This window comes from Papio anubis, chromosome 19, assembly GCF_008728515.1.
Source record: "Papio anubis isolate 15944 chromosome 19, Panubis1.0, whole genome shotgun sequence".
In the NCBI taxonomy this organism is placed as follows: Eukaryota; Metazoa; Chordata; class Mammalia; order Primates; family Cercopithecidae; genus Papio; species Papio anubis.
In genome coordinates this window covers 20,555,444-20,574,863 of record NC_044994.1, presented here as the reverse complement: position 1 = coordinate 20,574,863, position 19,420 = coordinate 20,555,444, and the positions used below count along the sequence as shown (strand labels likewise).

The 19,420-nt window shown below is 38.2% G+C and overlaps 2 long non-coding RNA genes across 2 annotated transcripts in view; one reads left to right on the top strand and one right to left on the bottom strand.

The window, feature by feature from the left end:
- LOC110741785 overlaps positions 1–17,829 on the bottom strand; it is an 86,103-nt gene extending 68,274 nt beyond the window's left edge. Inside the window, exon 1 of the long non-coding RNA XR_002518658.2 lies at positions 16,810–17,829. This is a non-coding gene — a long non-coding RNA (uncharacterized LOC110741785). The remainder of the gene's footprint in view (positions 1–16,809) is intronic.
- Positions 16,986–19,062, top strand: LOC116271459. The gene is made up of 3 exons (XR_004180039.1): positions 16,986–17,018; positions 17,766–17,819; positions 18,905–19,062. It is a non-coding gene; the product is annotated as an uncharacterized LOC116271459 (long non-coding RNA).
- Positions 19,063–19,420: the final 358 nt, after the last annotated feature.

Here is a 19,420-nt window from a genome sequence, read left to right as displayed (position 1 = left end):
AGTGGGACAGGAACAAGGTGCCTGATATAAATCATATTAATAATCTGATAAAGATGTTGTATTAGTCCATTTTCACACTGCTTATAAAGACATACTTGAGACTGGGAAGCAAAATAGGTTCAACTGGACTTACAGATGCACATGGCTGGGAAGGTCTCAGAATCATGGAGGGAGGTGAAAGGCACTTTTTACATGGCAGCAGCAAGAGAAAATGAGGAATATGCAAAAGTGGAAACCCCTAATAAAACCATCAGATCTCTCTAGACTTATTTACTACCACAAGAACAGTATGGGGAAACCACCCTCATGATTCAAATTATCTCCCACTGGGTCTATCCCACAGCATGTGGATATTATGGGAGTACAAGTCAAGATGAGATTTGGGTGGGGACACAGAACCAAGCCATATCATTCCAGCCCTGACCCATCCAAATCAATCTCATGTCCTCACATTTCAAAACCAATCATGGTTTCTCAATAGTCCCCAAAAGTCTTAACTCATTTCAGCATTAACTCAAAAGTCCACAGTCCAAAGTCTTATCTGAGTCACGGGAGTCCCTTCCACCTATGAGCTTGTAAAACCAAAAACAAGTTAGTTACTTCCTAGATACAATAGGGGTAAAGGCATTGGGTAAATACAGCCATTCCAAATGGGGGAAATCGGTCAAACAAAGGGGCTACTGGCACCATGCAAGTCTGAAATCAAACAAAGTTGTCAAATCTTAAAGTTTCAAATGATCTCCTTTGACACCTTTACCTTGCATCTGGGTCACACTGAGGCAATGGATTGGTTCCCACTGTCTTGAGCAGCTCCACCCCTATGGCTTTGCAGGTTACAGCCTCCCTGCTGGCTGTTTTCACAGTCTGGCATTGAGTCTCTGCGTCTTTTCCAGGTGCATAGTGCAAGCTGTCAGTGGATCTACAGTTCTGGGTTTTGGCAAATGGTGGCTCTTTTCTCAGAGCTCCATTAGGGGGTGCCCCATAGGGACTCTGTGTGAGGGCTCCCACCCCACATTTCCCTTCCACACTGCCCTAGCAGAGATTCTCCATATGTGCCCCCACCCACCTCCCCACCCCCTTGCAGCAAACTTCTGTTCAGGCATCCAGGCATTTCCATACATCTTCTGAAATCTAGGTGGAGGTTCTCATACATCAGTTCTTGATTTTTGTGCACTTGCAGGCTCAACACCACGAGGAAGCTGCCAAGGCTTGGGGCTTGTACCCTCTGGAGCCATGGCCCGAGCTCTGCACTGGCCCCTTTTAGCCATAGCTGGAGCAGCTGAGACACAGGGCTGAACAGAGCATGAGGACCCTGGACCTGGCCCACTAAGCCATTTTCTTCTAGGCCAACAGGCCAGTGATGGGAGGGGCTGTGGTGAAGACCTCTGACATGTCCTGGAGACATTTTCCCTATTGTCTTGGGGATTAGCATACAGCTCCTTGTTACTTATGTAAATTTCTGCAGCTGGCTTGAATTTCTCCTCAGAGAATAGGTTTTTCTTTTTTATCACATTGCCAGGCTGCAAATTTTCCAAACTTTATGCTCTGTTTCCTTTTTAAAACTGAATGCTTTTAACAGCACCCAAGTCATCTCTTAAATGCTTTGTTGCTTAGGAATTTCTTCTGCCAGATACCCTAAATCTCTCTCAAGTTCAAAGTTCCACAAATCTCTAGGACAGGGCAAAATGCCACCAGTCTCTTTGCTAAAATGTAACAAGAGTCATCTTTGCTCCAGTTCCCAACAAGTTCCTCATCTCCATCTGAGACCACCTCAGCCTGGACCTTGTTGTCCATATTGCTATCAGGTTTTAGGTCAAAGCAATTCAATAAGTGTCTAGGAGGCTCCAAATGTTCCCACATTTTTCTGTCTTCTCTAAACCCTCCAAACTGTTCCAACCTCTGCCTGTTACCCAGTTCCAAAGTCGCTTCCACATTTTCAGGTATCTTTTCAGTAAAGCCCCACTCCACTGGTACCAACTTACTACATTAGTCCATTTTCATGCTGCTGATAAACACATATCCGAGAGTGGGACGAAAAAGAGGTTTAATTGGACTTACAGCTCCACATGTCTGGGGATGCCTCAGAATCGTGGCAGGAGGTGAAAGACACTTCTTACATAGCGGCAGCAAGAAAAAATGAGGAAAATACAAAAGCGAAAACCCCAGATAAAACCATCAGATCTCATAAGACTCACCACCATGATTCAAATTATCTCCCACCAAGTCGTTCCACAACACATGGGGATTGTGGGAGTACAATTCAAGATGAGATTTGGGTAGGGACACAGAGCCAAACCATATTCAGATGTAGTCATTATATAATGACATTAAACTCTGCTGTTTTAAATGTTTTGTAAATACTACATGCAATTTGAACCATCTCACAAAATGAAGAATTTTGGGGCAGTTTAGTCCAAGAATCAAAGTTCCAGGGATTTCAAGACTCAATAATCTGCATTTCAAAAGTCTAAATCTGTGTGACAGGAGTGACAGGCCCAGCTCAGCCTGAGCCACATTGCTCTTATCTGCTGTTCCTCAGGGTCTATCAGTGAGACTTTCTCACTTGATCACATTAAAAGAGAATAATCAGCCATATATTGAACTAGTCTGTAAAGAAGTTGCATGAGCTTTAAAGTGGGAAAAGAAATACGTGTCCTAGAATTAAGTTTCTCGAATTTGAAATATGAGGGTATAATGTGATACTTTTTCTTTAATTATTTTTGTTTTGCCACTCTTATGTAACAACTTTTTCATATTTTATATTCCAAGATGCATCTCACATAGGAACTCACTGAAATACATTATCCCCATTTGCCATCCTAATGAACAAACATACATATAGCCAAAGGATACAGCAGCAGTCTTTTCTCTTGTCTCCTCTGCAGCAAGGTTACCTGCCTCTGGCTTGAATATATAAACAGCTTTAAAACACACACATACACACACACAAACACATACACACTTTACAAAAGCACTGGCTGAAGTAATTTTTACTTTTTAATTATTTCAAAAGTTCAAAAAGAAATAATAAATTATTTTTGTGGACTAATTACTAGGGGAAAAATATTTTTTAAAAATCAGAAATATGTAAAATTGTAAGTCCCACAATTAAACGTTTTCAGTTAGAAGAATTAGTCAACTGGAAGGGTGATTATTCTAGTAAGAAAGGAAAGATGGGAAGGATCATTGACTGTACAACTCCCATGAGCTCAGAAGACTGAGCAACTCTACTTCACATTCACTGCCTCATTTAATTTTCACAAGACCCATGCAGTAAGCATTATCCCAAATTTACAGATGGAGAACACTGAGGTTTGAGTTCATGTAAATAAGTTGCCTGAACTGTATTCAAACCCTGTTTTTTCTGATAGCATTGCTTATACTCTCTCTGCTCCATCTCCAGAAAACATTACACTACTGCAAACTCAAAATCAAATTATGAAGTGGGCTATATGGGGATCTTCTTTGTTCTTTCCTGATGGCCTCTCTTACTACTACAATCATCATCTACCACTCAAACAAGAAGTTCTCTTTCAAGCTTAATGTTGGGGGAAAGAAAAAAACACTGAGATTAAAAATTATCTCCCAGTTCAATGAAATATTTAATCAAAGAAGGTTAAAAGAAACAGGATATTTGTGCTGGTAAAAAGTTATTAGAAAACAAGGATAAATATTTGATTAGTTTCTCTAGCCCATCTTTCCTCACCATGTGTCTTCCCATTTTCTACAGTTATAAGAGTTGCCTATCACAAAATGAACAGATTGGTTCTGAAGAAACCGTATCAAAATGAGGGGAAAGCATCCCCCACAAAACCCCAACTCTTTTCTCCTAGGGGATGCAAAATAATAAGGTAGTCTTTCCCTACAGTTCTCAAATTTTTTATTGGTAGGCAATAATTGTTCTCCATGTGAGAAATGCAGATAGTAAGCCATAGAGAATAAAGAGTTTTCCCAGAGTTGTACACTATGTCATTGATCGGTAAAATACTTCTGTTTCTGAATTCCAGCTTCTTTCTCACTGGAAAACTCTTGTAGAATGCATTAGGTTGAAAGATATTGACTAGATTAGGCCTGATGTGTCAAAAAAAAAGTTTTTCAATATGTTTCTCAAATATTCAGCTTGGAGAAAGCATTAGTATATTTAAAAATATATAATAATCACTATTATAAAATTTACTATATATCAGCCAGTGTAAGGCCCTGTATGTTTTTATATATCATGTATTCCCACACACATACAATGATATTTAATGAGTAATTTGACAATATTGAAAACAATACATTAAAAAGCTCATCTTATTTAATCATAAAAATTTCTAAATTAGACTTAGATTGAATTATAAACACAGATGTTCCCAGATTCATCAAATTAAAAAAATTACTCTAGTTTTGGATATTTCTATGCTGCTGTAGTGAATAGGGACAGTATCTCAAGGAAATAGCAAATTGATACTAACAGCTACCTTACCTTACAAAGTGAAAATGATTGAACATCTTCCCATTTCTTATGCCAACTCACCTATATGTATCTATGCACTCATACATACACAGGTAGATAAGACATGATGGCTCAAGGATCTAGTAAGAAACACAATGGCAATCCAACTAGAGCCATATATAACCATTACATACATACTGAACAAATAGTTACTCTGTATCACATCATAAAGCACTTGTTTCATTGTTTCTTTTTGTGTGTGTCTCAATATCCCTATCAAAGTGACTCTTCTAACTCAGGATGAAAGCAAGGCCAGTGCTACTACTTTTCTGTCCACTTTTAGGTCACTAAACACTGCTTCAATTTAGTAATTATAAAAACAAATTTCATTTAATAGTCAAAAGTACTAAAATTCATTTAATGTTATAATTTTTTATCCCCATTGTGGGCCTGGGATAATCAGGAAGCCTGCAGCTGGAGAAAGAGACACAGTTATGGGCTCCTTGTCTTTTTCCACCTGGTGGTTGACTCATTCTTTTCTAAATATTCAACAGTGGTTTCTGCTCATTCAGGCAGAATGCGGAGATGAGTGGGTGGATGTTGGGGTACCTAGAAGTCTGTGAGACTGGAAAAGAATGGATGGGCAGGTGATTTCTCACTTGAGCAATAGTTTCACAATCTAGCCTCACTGCTTTCAGAAATTGTAACACATTTGAAGTGTACTCTTTTTATTCTGAGTGTTTAGTGGGTTCCTTGGGTTTCACCCCATTTCTGCCCATCTGTCACATGCTGTCTCTGAGAGCGAAAATAAATTTCCTGCCCTTGTGTAAAACATTCTGAGATAAAGTAAACATTCTTTAGCTACTTGCTCTCAGTAAGATAAAATAATTAAAAGTTTACTTATGAAGGCTCACAGCTCACATATCACGACTACACCAATATACAGTTTGTCCATTGTGGTAAAACAGCTGCTGGGAAGCTCCAACTGGGTGGAGCTCACAGCAGCTCAAGGAAACCTGCTAGCCTGTCTCTGTAGACTCCACCTCTGGGGACAGGGCACAGCCACACAACAACAACAACAACAACAACAAAGCAGCAGAAAACTCTGCAGACGCAAACGCACTCTGTCTGACAGCTTTGAAGAGAGGTGGATCTCCCAACACGGAGGCTGAGATCTGAGAACGGACAGACTGCCTGCCTGGCAGCCAGTCCCTGACCCCCTGAGTAGCCTAACTGGGAGACATCCCCCACTAGCAGTCTGGACACCCCCACAATTCTGGCCAGTGGGTGGAGTATACCCCTGGAGAGGAAGCCCCAAAGCAAGAATCAGACAGGTACACTCGCCGTTCAGAAATATTCTATTTTCTGCAGCCTCTTGGCCATGGATACTCCAGGCAAACAGGGTCTGGAGTGGACCCCAATCTCCAACAGACTCCACAGCTGAGGGTCCTGGACTGCTGAAGGAAAATCCATCAAACAGGAAGGACACTTGACACCAAACCCCATCAGTACATCACCATCATCAAAGACCCCAGAGTAGATAAAACCACAAAGATGGGGAAAAGCAGGGCAGAAAAAGCTGAAATTCAAAAAAATAAGAGCACATCTCCCCCGCAAAGGAGCGCAGCCCATCGCCAGCAACGGATCAAGCTGGACGGAAAAATGACTTTGACGCAGATGAGAGAAGAAGGCTTCAGGTCCATCAAATTCTAGAGCCAAAGGAGGAATACGTACCAGCAAAGAAACTAAAATCTTGAAAAAAGTGGAAGAACATCGAGCAATACGTAACTGAACGGAAGTATCAAACGTATTGCTGACTCTTCTAACTCAGGGATGGCAAGGCCAGTGCTACTACTTTTTCTGTCCACTTTTAGATTCCACTAGCACTTCCAATTTAGTAATTATAAAAACAAATTTCATTTAATAGTCAAAAGTACTAAAATTCATTTAATGTTATAATTTTATCCCCATTGTGGGCCTGGGATAATCAGGAAGCCTGCAGCTGGAGAAAGAGACACAGTTATGGGCTCCTTGTCTTTTCCACCTGGTGGTTGAAGCTCGTCTTTTTCTAAATAATATTCAACAGTGGTTTCTGCTCATTCAGGCAGAATCTTGGGAGATAGTGGGTGGATGTTGGGGTACACAAGTCTGGCGAGACTGGAAAAGAATGGATGGGCAGGTGATTTCTCCTTGACAATAGTTTCACAATCTAGCCTCACTGCTTTCAGAAATTGTAACACATTTGAAGTGTACTCATATTCTGAGTGTTTAGTGGGTTCTTGGGTTTCACCCCATTTCTGCCATCTATGCATGCTGTCTCTGAGGAAGCGAAAAATAAATTTCCTGCCCTTGTGTAAAACATTCTGAGATAAAGTAAACATTCTTTAGCTACTTGCTCTCAGTAAGATAAAATAATTAAAAGTTTACTTATGAAGGCTCACAGCTCACATATCAAGACTACACCAATATACAGTTTGCCCATTAAAATTTGTTTTATGATCTCTTTTTCCTCTGTTTCCGTCATAGCTCAGTATATATATTCAATCCCGGAGCATATGCAATGTAAAATCATTCAGCTGGGCTGCCAAACCATCTGCACCCTGCCCCAATTTTCTCGTTTGGGCTGTCTAAGACTGTCAATAAGGTGTCCTCTCTTGCTACAATATGTTTAATAAACTCAGCTTTGCTTTTTCAACGGGGTTTTCTAAAGATCTCTGGAGTGGAGGCACCGAATTTCAACCTTGGCCCAGCTAATGCCTCTCATAACCTGGCGTACATTCAGTTTCTCTTGGCTGAAGTCTTTCAGTCATTCCAAGCAACCAGGTTGCATAAAACCTAAAATAATAACATAAACGTTTTTCAGTTGTGCACAACGTTTATTGCATAAGAAACTTTTCTGTTGGTGATGGTGTGTGTGGGGAAGCTAAAAAAAGCAACAGTGTGCAGAGCAATCTTTAGCATCTGAATACTCTAGATAGAAGTGCCTATTTTCCCCAAAACAATAAAAGAGAAGTGTGAAGCTCTCTCGTCTCTTCAAAGTCCACTTCATAAGGCTTGGGGTTAGAGACTAACGGAGCAATACACATTCTCCCTCTTAGGATTTCACAACCCAGATGTTTTGAAAGAAATAGTCCTCAAAAATCCTTCTTTAATTTGTAACACATAAACTCTTATATCCTCAATATAAGTGAGAACTTCAAGAGGCCTTTAAATAGCTCCGACTGTCTATGTTGTGTATATTTTACAGGGCAGTCTGTTTCACAACTTATGGACAATAGATAACAAAGTTATTTATAATCTTAGAGACTTTGCCAAAGCATTCATTTTAATGGAGATGTTAAGCTCATTTTCCCTGAAGATATGTCTCCCCTTCATCAATAGTAATATAGTTTAGTTTTGTATCTGGAAGACGCAGGTAAAGCCCAAATTTCCTACTCTCCCTTGTAACTAGTTGTGAATATGTGTCTAAATTCTAACCAATGAAATTTGAGTGGATACAATGTATACATCTTCCTTATTACCTATAGAGAGTGAATTTCTTATCCTCCACTTCTCTTTTTTCCTTCACAAGAGCTAGAACATGGACATGTCCTGACCCAGTTATAACCACACTGATGAGGAAAGTGCCCTACAGAATGGAGAAATAAGAGTATGAAAAAAATATTGGGTCTACAAAGAAACAGATCAAGTAGAACTTTCAAATTCCAAATTGCTAACCTTTCAAAGAAAAAAAAATCTTTTTTTCTGTGCAAATTAACCAATAAACTTCCAATTACACATATAATAACAGAGTTACATCTTAATGACAGTGATGTCAGCAGGTGGAGAATTAATGTATAGGGGGCACTTAGAAATGATTGACAATAAACTAAGCAGTTAAGAAACATTTATTTAAAACAAACCAGACACAGTTTGCGGAAGAGAAAGGCTTGATTCTGATTCAAGGACTACAGCAACTCCTCTGAAGTTATTTATAACTTAGAAATACGGGTTATAAAAATCCTTATTTTTGTCATTTATTATATGAGAAAATTTTACAGGATGGTGAAGTGGCTCTACTCCAAAAATCTGGAACTTAATTCTCCAAATTACAGGATAGTTAAGAGTGGTGAATTATCAGCATCATCTTTATCCCTTTCACATTTATTTTCTAGGCTACAGGCTGTTTCTGATTTTGTTTCTTCTTTTTCCCTCATTTATTTTACCCAGCATTGATTATTTAGAAAGATTAGGAACAGAGGGTTTACAGTGTGACTTGTCCTATTTCTTTTTTGTTTTGTTTTGTTTTGTTTTTTGAGATGGAGTCTTGCTTTGTAGCCAGACTGGAGTGTAGTGGTGTGATCTCGGCTCACTGCAACCTCTGCCTCCTGGGTTCAAGTGATTCTCCTGCCTCTACCTCCCAAGCAGCTGGGACTACAGGTGACCGCCACCACGCCCGGGTAATTTTTTGTATTTTTAGTAGAGACGGGGTTTCACTATGTTAGCCAGGATGGTCTCGATCTCCTGACCTCGTGATCCGCCTGCCTTGGCCTCCCAAAGTGCTGGGATTACAGGCGTGAGTCACTGCTCCTGGCTGACTTGTCCTATTTCTAATTCACCTTTATGGTATTGTCACAAATATAAGTTGTGGAAATAATATCCAAGTGACCACATGCTAGCAAAAGTAAAAGAAAAAAGAATCTAAAACTTTCATATTGCTTTTCAAGTCTATGAAACTTAAGTGCTCAACTTGAACCTAAACTCAGATTCAAATTGTATGAGAAGAAATTTTTTTTTCCTCTTTTCTCTTAGGTTCATTGCCTGAGGCCCTAAAAATTAGACTGAAGAAAGACAGAGTGATAGGAGACAAGGCATACAAATTTTATTTGAGATAACTGACATGACACAGGAGACTTCTTAGAAAAGAAGTGATGACCCAAAGAAGCAGATAGGGCTTAGAGCTTATATACCATTTTAACAAATAACAATAAATTGTGGAGATGTGACAAAACAAAGGAAAAGGGTTTGTGGCTTCCAGGTACAGCAAACTATGGGAAGGTAAACATAGGGGGAAACTAATGGAAGATAAGGGCTATCTTAACAATATTTCGTGTGTCTGCAGGTTCTTCTTGGCACTGATTTTCTGCTTTCTTTCAGCAATAAAACGTCCCTTGGAGAGGGGATTTATGGCACTCTTTATTTCTCAGAAGTCTGCTTTTACCCAGCTAAGGGAAGCTCTGGGAAAGTTTCTCTGTGAATCTGTAGAATCTCAAATGTCTTCAGCTCAAAATAATTCTTCTGCCCCGAAAAAAAGGCACATATTAAAATAGTATATTCTGATTCCCTTTAGGACATATCTCAGAATATCTTCAGAAGAACCAGAGAGACAGGTGTATCAGGTGTCAATTTGCTCCAGAATTTTTGGCTGAAAGAAAATTTGGAAGTGGGGTTGTTTGAGGAGTCCCTGGTAAGGAATGAAAGTGAGCAGTGAAGAAGGGACAAGTGGGTGGTACAATATCTGTTAAGGACCCAGATTGATCTGGCTCAAATCAAAATCTGGAATATGACCTTATGGAATAAAAAGTGCAGACAAAAGTTGGAGGAGGTTTTTTCCTGGAGAAGTTGTAGAACATTGAAATACAAGCAATGCTGCTTGAATGACCAGACAACAAGACACAGAGTGAAGAAAACAAAGCCCTATCAAATTGCAGACTCCCTGGGATACAATGCAGCTTTGTCATCACAAAGCTTTTGTATAAGTCAGAGTTTATCAAAGACACAGAATCAATAGGATACATAATATACAGGGAGAAAGAGATTTATAAAAGTTGAATCACATGATTACACAGGCTGAGAAGTCCTATGGTCTACTGTTTGCAAACTGGAGAAACAGGAAATCTGGTAATAAAATTCAGTCAACATTTGAAGGCCTGAGAATCAGGTGGCTGATGGTGTAAGTCCTGATCTGCATCCAAAAGCCTGAAAAACAGAAGCACTGATGTCCAAGGACAGGAGTGGATAGATGTCTCAACTCAAGCAGAGAGAAAAAAATTGCCCTTTCTCTGACTTTTTGTTCAGGTCAGGTCCTTACTGGATTGGATACCTGTCTACACTGGTGAAGGAGGGTCCTTTACCATTGATCCAGGCATCTCTTAACCCAGTCAAGTTGATATGTATAACTAACCATTACAGACTTCTAGCCTGATGAGTTGAAATAGTGCAAATAGCTTCTGGAGATCTAATGTATAGCATGATGACTATAGGTAACAATACCGTACTTTGCAAGAGGACAGGTCCCCAAATGAGCTTCAGTGACCAGATCTTCCCCTTCGTGCTTGCGATTCTTGGGTAGAATGTACTGAGACTGCAACATCCTGAGATAAGGAGGAACTGTCCAGAACAGCTAAGGCTTTGTCCTTGTCGCTCCTAGAAAAGGGTGCCCTGCAATGCTTGAGCTCAGTAATCTTAGGGACCCTCGCACACTCATGTGAGAATAAAAGACAGAGTAGAGTGCTTTTGGGGTTGCTCAGCTGTGGTGTAAAATGCTGGTGATACTTCATCCATTCTGTGCAGCTTTTCTGAGCTTTGGGGGACTTGGTCACCATGGATCCTAGCCTTCTGTTGATTCTTTCTGCCTATGTATGAACCATGAAGTTGCTTTGTCTCACTTGAGTGTTCTGTCTCACTGGTCTCATAAATCTCATAGCTAGGTTTGTGCAAAACCTTCTGCCAGAGGAAGCTTAGCAGAAATTAGCAAAGTGTTTAAAGTTCTCCCCTGGGATTGGTAACCAGTGCATGGAATACTCCTCCCAGGGACTGATAATGGTGCACAATATCCTACTTAACATACTGAAAACTTGAAATTACTAGCAGGGTAAATCTTGTCATTTCCAAAAAAAGTAATTATGTGAGGTGATAGATACATTAATTATCTTGATTTTGGTGATTATTTCATAGTATGTACCTCTATCAAATCAACAATTTGTATACCTTAAATATATACAATGAAAACAATGTCAGTATCTCTTAAAGACAAGAGCTTCTTGGGAAATGAACACACCACCATTATTATACAGATAAACAGAAATCAGTCCTTTGTTTTTAATCAATTTATTTTTAAATCAAATATCTAATTATTCAAATTCTCTCAACTGTATCAAGATTGTCTCTTGTTTTACATTTCATTTGAGTCAGAATTTTAATAAATCTCACACTTTGCAAAAAGAAAAGAACTAAATATCAAGCGCTTTTAGATAATTCCAATGCCCACTTTATTTTCTTCTTTCGGTTGGTCCACATGGATATTGTATCTAATTCAGAATATAGAAGTAGGGAGGTTGGTTCAGACCAAGTAAATGAGAAATTTTTGGAAAGTGGTTGGCACATTCATTATGACAAAGGAATTCAAATATTATTATAATATTAGCAACCCTGTTAGAACTACATTTGGGGACACTGGAAATACCAGTCAGTGCCACAGCAGCAAGTTGCAGTTGGGTTATAAGCAATATAATCTCTGAAGTAGCAAATTAAGCCGGCAAAAGCTGCAATTATTATTTGCATAGTTTTCTAATATATACTCAGGTGCCAATGTGTCTTATGCAGTATTTGGCTTTCCTCTTTGGTTTTGGTATAGAAGAGATTTTGATAAATGCTGCAGAGCACACCTTAGCAAATAATTCAGAAATGAAACAATGAATTTGAATGGAGCAGGGACCACAGTAGAAAAATATGTTTCTGAGACAATGAATGCCAGTTTGATCCTAGAAAGTTAATAAACAGGCCTTAGATCATAACTAAGAAGGTCCCAAATCCTTCTTTGTGTCAGTGACAGCATCAACTTCTGTTCAGGTTGATTCCTGCTTCCTTTTATATTCTTCGTTTGGCATACATGTAAAAATGTGTCCTCTCTCACTTTTTGTGTTTAGGGTTACATTGCTAAAATTACATTCTTAACTACATTTTCTGTAACTTTCCATTTCAGCAAATTCACAGCATTGATATTAACAAATATAAGATTTTGAAATCTGCCTTTTGAACCTATGACCTGAAATTATATTTTTAGGTAGTCAGTATAAATAACATTAAAATTTTACGAACTACCAGACCTTTTTTTATTGTTTGTTGTCTCATAATTACTCATTTTTAAAATTAGGTCTAGAAACTTGTATTTAGCTGGCACTGTTGAATCGCTTTTCCTTTTTGCCAAAGAGTCTCTTGTGCAAACAAAGAAATTTTATTTCCAAATTATCTAAATGGTATACTTCATGTTCATCTATGCACTGTTCTGTAGCTGTGAAGCACCATACTTCTGAATAACAAAAAGAGAATATGTTTTCTACTAATCCATGTGACAAAAAATCTAAGGGGTTGAACAAATACAGTGACTGTGCTAAGCAAAGTGTTTGAAACACTTCTACTTAGTCAGAAAATGTCTATCCATTTGAATATCACCTTTCTCTTGTACACATATATTAGGACTTTGTTTCCCTGGGATTTCAGAATAAGTAACAACAAGGCATCAGGTGATAAGTGACAGAAAAAGTCACCATGGTGGGTGATACGGTTTGGATCTGTGTTCCCAGACAAGTCTCATGTTCAATTGTAATCCCCAGTTTTGGAGGTGGGGCTTATTGGGACGCGACCGAATCATGTGGGCAGTCTCTCATGGTTTAGCACCATCCCCCTTGGTGCTGTGGTTGCAATAGTGCATTCTCATGAGATCTAGTTGTTTAAAAGTGTGTTGTACCTCACCTCATCCTTTTTTCCTCCTGGTCTGGCCATGTGAAGTGCTCCCTCCTCCTCTGCCTTCTGCCATGATTCTAACTTTCCTGAGGCCTCTCCAGAAGTGGAGCAGATGCCAGCATCTTGCTGCCTGTACAGCCTGTGGAACCACGAGCCAGCTAAACCTCTTTTCTTTATAAATTACAATGGACTAATACACTGGGCATCCCAGGGCCATCACGACAAGACATATCTAACAATACCCCTACTGTTTCAGAAAACATGTATTGGCCATATGTACAGCAGCTTACTTCAGGGACATCTAAAAGGCAGCACAGAGCCCCTGATGACTTCTAAGTAACAGAGAGGCCATGAATTATGCTTTGGTTATCTTTTGCCGCACAAAAAAATTACCCTAAAATGTAGTTGCTTAAAACGGCAATAATAATATATTATTTCACACAGGTCTTTTGAGTCAGGAATTCAGCAGTAGGGCGCTCCAGCTCGATGTCTCTCATGATACTGCAAACTTGTTAGGGCTGCAGTCATCTGAAGTCTGAGTGAAACTACAGAATTTACTTCCTAGACGGCTCACTCACATGGCCAGAGAGTTGATGCTGGCTATTGTCTGGGGGCTTCAGTTTCTATCCCCTTGGGCTCTTTTACATGGCTACTTGAGCATCTTTATGGTATGGTTATTGCCTTCCCCCCAATACACGTGACCTAGGAGACCAAGGAAGAAGTTATGAGGCCTTTTATGATCTTGCCTTAGAAGTCATACAATGTCACATTCACTGTGGTCACACCAACTATCTCCGATTCATTATGGGAGGCTAATAAAGGTATGCATATCAGCAGGAGAGAATCACTGGAGGCTACAAAGGAGGCTGGCTAAGATTATCTAAAGGTTTTTATACCTCATAATTTTTTAATTTAAATTTTAAGTGTTTAACCATGAAAATGTAGAGCTGTTTAAAATAATAAAAATTTGTACCACATGTACTCTTATCCGTAAATTAGAAGGAGTATATCTTCTAATGTCTGCCCTACTCATCCCTTTGCTGGCAAAAAAGAAAGAGATATCTATAAATTAAAAATGTATATATCACACAGTACACAGTGTTCTGCAACACACTTAAACTATATTTAGTGAGATAATTTAAAAGCATTACAGAAAGTTTGGTAAATCCTAAAATAGTCACCACTCATAATGCTATATAACAGTGCTGCATTTTTATCTGCTTGCAATAGTTGTTTATATGAATAAATATATTATTTACATGATGATAGTAATAATGTACATATAATTTTACATCCTAACATTTTGCTTAAAATTCACATAATATTTCCATGTTCCACAATTATTATATTAACTGCATAAAACTTTGAGGATAATGGCAAAATTTGGTGTAGCCATATTAGGGGAATACGTGGATTGATTTAAATTATTAGTCAATAGGAATTCATTTGACCACCAAACTATCTCACTAGTTTCTCCTCTAATAACATAGAATATCTATCTAATATACAACAGTTTTACATAAATACTTTTATTTAGGTGCGGTGGCTCAAGCCTGTAATCCCAGCACTTTAGGAGGCTGAGATGGGCGGATCACGAGGTCAGGAGTTCAAGACCAGCCAGACCAAACCCCAACTCTCCTAAAAATACAAAACTTAGTTGGGCGTGTGGCCAGAGCCTGTAATCCCCACTACTTGGGAGGTTGAGGCAGGAGAATCGCTTGAAACTGGAAGGTGGAGGTTGCAGTGAGTGAGATTGCGTCACTGCACTCCAGCCTGGGCGAAAGAGCGAAACTCCATCTCAAAAAAAAAAAAAAAAAAAAAAATGCTGTTATTGCATTTAAATAGTAATCTAATAGATAATACTCTGATCATGTTGTAATATAATTTTATAAAATTGTTACCCCTTAATAAGCTTTATTTCCAGTTGTTGAAAACTTCATAAAATATGGCATTATTTGCTTAATCGTATTCATACATATTTTTATGCAAATTATCATTTTAAATCTCAGATATTTTCTTAACTTGCTGAATGACAATCATAAGGGATTCTCAATTTAATTGGGGAGACAAACAGCACATGCTATAGACAAGTGAGAGAAACAAGAGACTTGATGTCAGCAGGGAAGTAGTAGTGTAATAAGGAAGAAAACTCCCAACTTGATCTAATTTAGAGCCCAGAAGAGCTTTAGGAATGTCTCAGAATTAATTTTTCTATTTATCCAGAGTGAAAGGAGACAATTAAGGTTAAGAAAAATAAAATGTAAATGAACAGATTTTTCTTTTGTCCTAAGCAATATTCTAACCAGTTTCCTAATAACCGAAGGCTTATAAAGGCAAATTTAGCATTAAAATATTTTATACTTCTTTCACATGTAAAGAAGAAAAGATGATCTGAGGCTGCATATTTAACTTTCAATTATAAGATAATGTTTAAATTAAAATACAAATGGATAATCATCAAAACATGTCAAACTTGAAAATTAGATATTGAAATTAACATGATGTATTCTCATTACTGGTTTATATGCCTTTCTTCTCCTATTAACCTGGGAATTCCATCAGAGGAAGATTAATCTTGTATTCCTGTCACCAAAAACACTGTCTGACACATAAACACTCAAGAAATGCTTGCTAAATTGATTTTTTTAATTGTCTCCTAATTTGAATGAAAGTAGGAATTCTCAGCTGACTGAATATAAAACTTGACTTTTTCTCCTATACTACTACTTTATTCTTTTAATTTTAAAATCTTCAGTGTTCTGACTTTGGTTGCCGACAAGTTTAGTCATCTCCTGTAATTGATTATGTTACAGGATGTTTCTGTTATTACTTCCCATAATTAATTTGAAAATATATCAAGCCTTACATTCAAGAAAACATATATATATGTGTGTGTATATATGTGTATATTCATAAACATATGTTTGCTTAACATTCATATAATGTATATGCATAAGCATATATATACACATATATATACACACACATGTTTTCTTGAACATTAGTCTCGATATACTTTCAAGTTAATTATGGAAAGCAATACCAGAAACATCCTGTAACATATTCTATGTGTGTGTGTATATATATATATGCATAAACATATATATACACACATATGTATGTGTATATATACATATACTTGTATGTGTATAAAGCATACATACATATATATAGATATATGGATGGACACATTAGGAGCTTTAATAAAGTAGAATGAAAATCACCCTCTCTCACACATCTTTAATCTCACTCTGAAGTCAATCTATTTTAAATGTTTATGGTTTTAGTTCTTTAGGTGGCTACTTCTACTTCTCTAAATAATATCCTTTTATTGCTTTTATCAGATGTGTTAACTTTAGACAATATTTATTAATTTCTAATCATGAAGTATTAGAAAGGGATTTATTATATATGCATTTCTCCTCACACTGTTTCAGAGTTACATACTATTTTCAGTTGTTTTACTAATGACCTTTGGAACTTTAACTGATAGGCCTATACTTCTATTTCTTGTTTCTTTAACTTCAGTTAATATCTTGACTCCCTGTTGGGAGAGATAGTCTTCCATAAGTTTCTCGTGCTACACATCCTATTCTGTTTACCCAGCAGGCAAAATCCTGACTGCTGTTTACTAGGATTGTACTTACAGGGAGCAACCTTGACAGTGAGGTGATGTCTCCTTTTGGGGCAAAGAGCAGTCTTGCTTAATACCTCCTATGAAAGATGTGGAATCACCAACCTCAGTATTCCTCACTGATGACACAATCCCACTGTGTATGCATCATCATGCCAGATCCATTGTGATGGTTGATTTTTGGTGTCAAATTGACTGGATTAAGAGATCATCAGATAACTGGTATTGTTCATTCTCATTGTATCAGTAGGCACCAAGCCCATCCCTCTTCTACTGACAGGGAAACCCAGGTGGTTTTGCTTTAAATTTGAATGACTGGGCTCTCCCAGGTGTTTCTGAGGGTGTTTCCAGAAGAGATTGGCATATGAATCAAGGACTGAGTGGGGAAGATCCACCATCTATGGGGGCAGGCCCCATCCAATAGACTGGAGGTCTAGATGGAACAAAAAGATGCAGGAAGGATGAATTCTCACCCTCTCTTTTCTGGAGCCAGGATACCCTTTTCTTGATCCAGAACAGCCTTTTTCTCCTTCCCTTGAATGTCAGAATTCTAGACTCTCTGAGTTTTGACTCCAAAACCCACACTACCCATTCCTGGGACTTTCAGGACTTTGGTCTCAGGCTGAGGAATACACTCCATGGTCTTCCTTGGTTCTGAGGCTTTCAGACTTGAACTGAGTCATGCAATGGCTCTACTGATTTTCCAGCTTGCAGATGGCCTATTATGGGACTTAACAGCCTCCATAATCAATTAAGTCAATACTCCTAATAAAATCCTTCTTCATACATTTCTCTCTCTTGTGGAAGAGAGATGTATGAAAAGGGATCATCATCCATCTGTCCCTCTGCAGAATCCCGACTAACATATTCATCCACATGTCACTTTGGGGAAAAGGAAAACTGTCCCAAACATAATACTCATGCTGTTTGCTGTGCTGTGAGTAATAAATCTGTTTGTTTCTGATCCAGGAGTCTTGGGTTTTCTGCCAGCATCTTTGAAACAGTAACAAGCTAACTTCACTTGTAAGTAGGGTAAAATCTAATCATAAACCCAGCACTTCCATCTCCTTAAACTAATGTGAGATGAAACTAATCTCTCTGTCCTTTCTTAAGCCTCTTTCAAATCAAATCTAGCCTCAGGCAATTATGCTCTAACTTTTATATTATCAAGGATTTTAACATTTACTTCCATAAACTTTAATTTTTTGTGCTTAGTCCTAAATTGACTATGTAATCTAAACTCCAATAAAGAGTTTACATTATTAATAACAATTATATATTTTGTGTTCTAGAATTTTATGTCTTTCTCCATGGGTCCAAGATCCCACACCCTGAACCACCCTAAAGTGGCTATTAATTGAATCAAGAGTCCCTTCAGGGTGAAGAATTGACCCTCCTCTGAAGGAAATCTATTATTTCCCTGATTTCTTTTTTTTCTTTCTTTTTTTTTTTTTTGCATTTTCTGTGTTCTGTCTTCCTCCTCCTTTGAGTTAGATGTTATAGTGACCACTCACCTATTCACCTATTTTTGACTTCTTGGTTTTTGCCCTACAGTCTTAGAAATGTGCTTATATTCTATACTTTTAATTGAACTTTATATTTATTTAGCATCATTTTTAATCTATAACAACTCTTTCTTGTTCTAATTGATGCTTTTAGAAAATGTCTTCTCTTTCCAAAATTATTTCTTTTTCTCTTAAAGTAGTTTACATTTTACTTTTAATTTTTTTTTCTCTTTCATACTGGCTTTTCTTGATACATCTGTGGTTTGGGATGTACTGTGGAATGCCACCAGTCCTTTTCAGGACTGAAGGATTTATTCCCCCAGTTGCTGTGATTGTTGTCACCTGAACACTCACTTGGTTGTCTCGCTGGATAGACTGCTTCAGCGAGGGAGTTCCACCTGGCCAAAGGTTATGTTCTTTTCCCAGGGCAGCTCACATCTGATGTCTGGTCAGCAATGGAACATAAAGCCCCCAGAGTCCTTGCCTTGAAAGCTTCAAAGTGTCATCCCAGACTCAGAGTTCCCTGCAGGGTCAGCAGTGTCCTCATATCACAGCCCAGCTTCACCCTATACCAAACTTTGCTTTCCTTTTCTTGCCCTGCAGGTGCTGATCTCAAGAGCACTCCCTCAGAAGCTTCCTGCACAATACTCAGTCTCAGAGTTGGGTTCAGGAGAAATCCAGCCTCCAACATGTGATTGTTGGTTCACCCATAGTTTAAGAATTAAAATTGGGAGTCAGTACGAGCTCATGCTGCCATTACATAAAAGAGTAGATGTGTCTATAATCGTCTACCCCAACTGGGAAACATTTCCGGGAAGTCTGTGGGGAATCTCGCTGGCTGGCTTCAGCTTAGGGTAAGTGGGCTCGGAGACTACTTTTAGATGTGTAAACCCTGCCATGCCAGAAAAAGTAGGGCTCTACTTTTGAGCACAATAAATACTATAAAGGTCTTAGCTCTCCTCCAAATTATTTTTAGATAATGTGTTGTTTGTTTGTGATATGCTTGGTAGTATATCCCTGGGAGACAGAAGAATCAATCAATATTTCTATATAAAGAAAGTCAACTATTAATTTTAACTTTTTTATATTTTTATTTTTTTGAAACATTATGTGAATGTT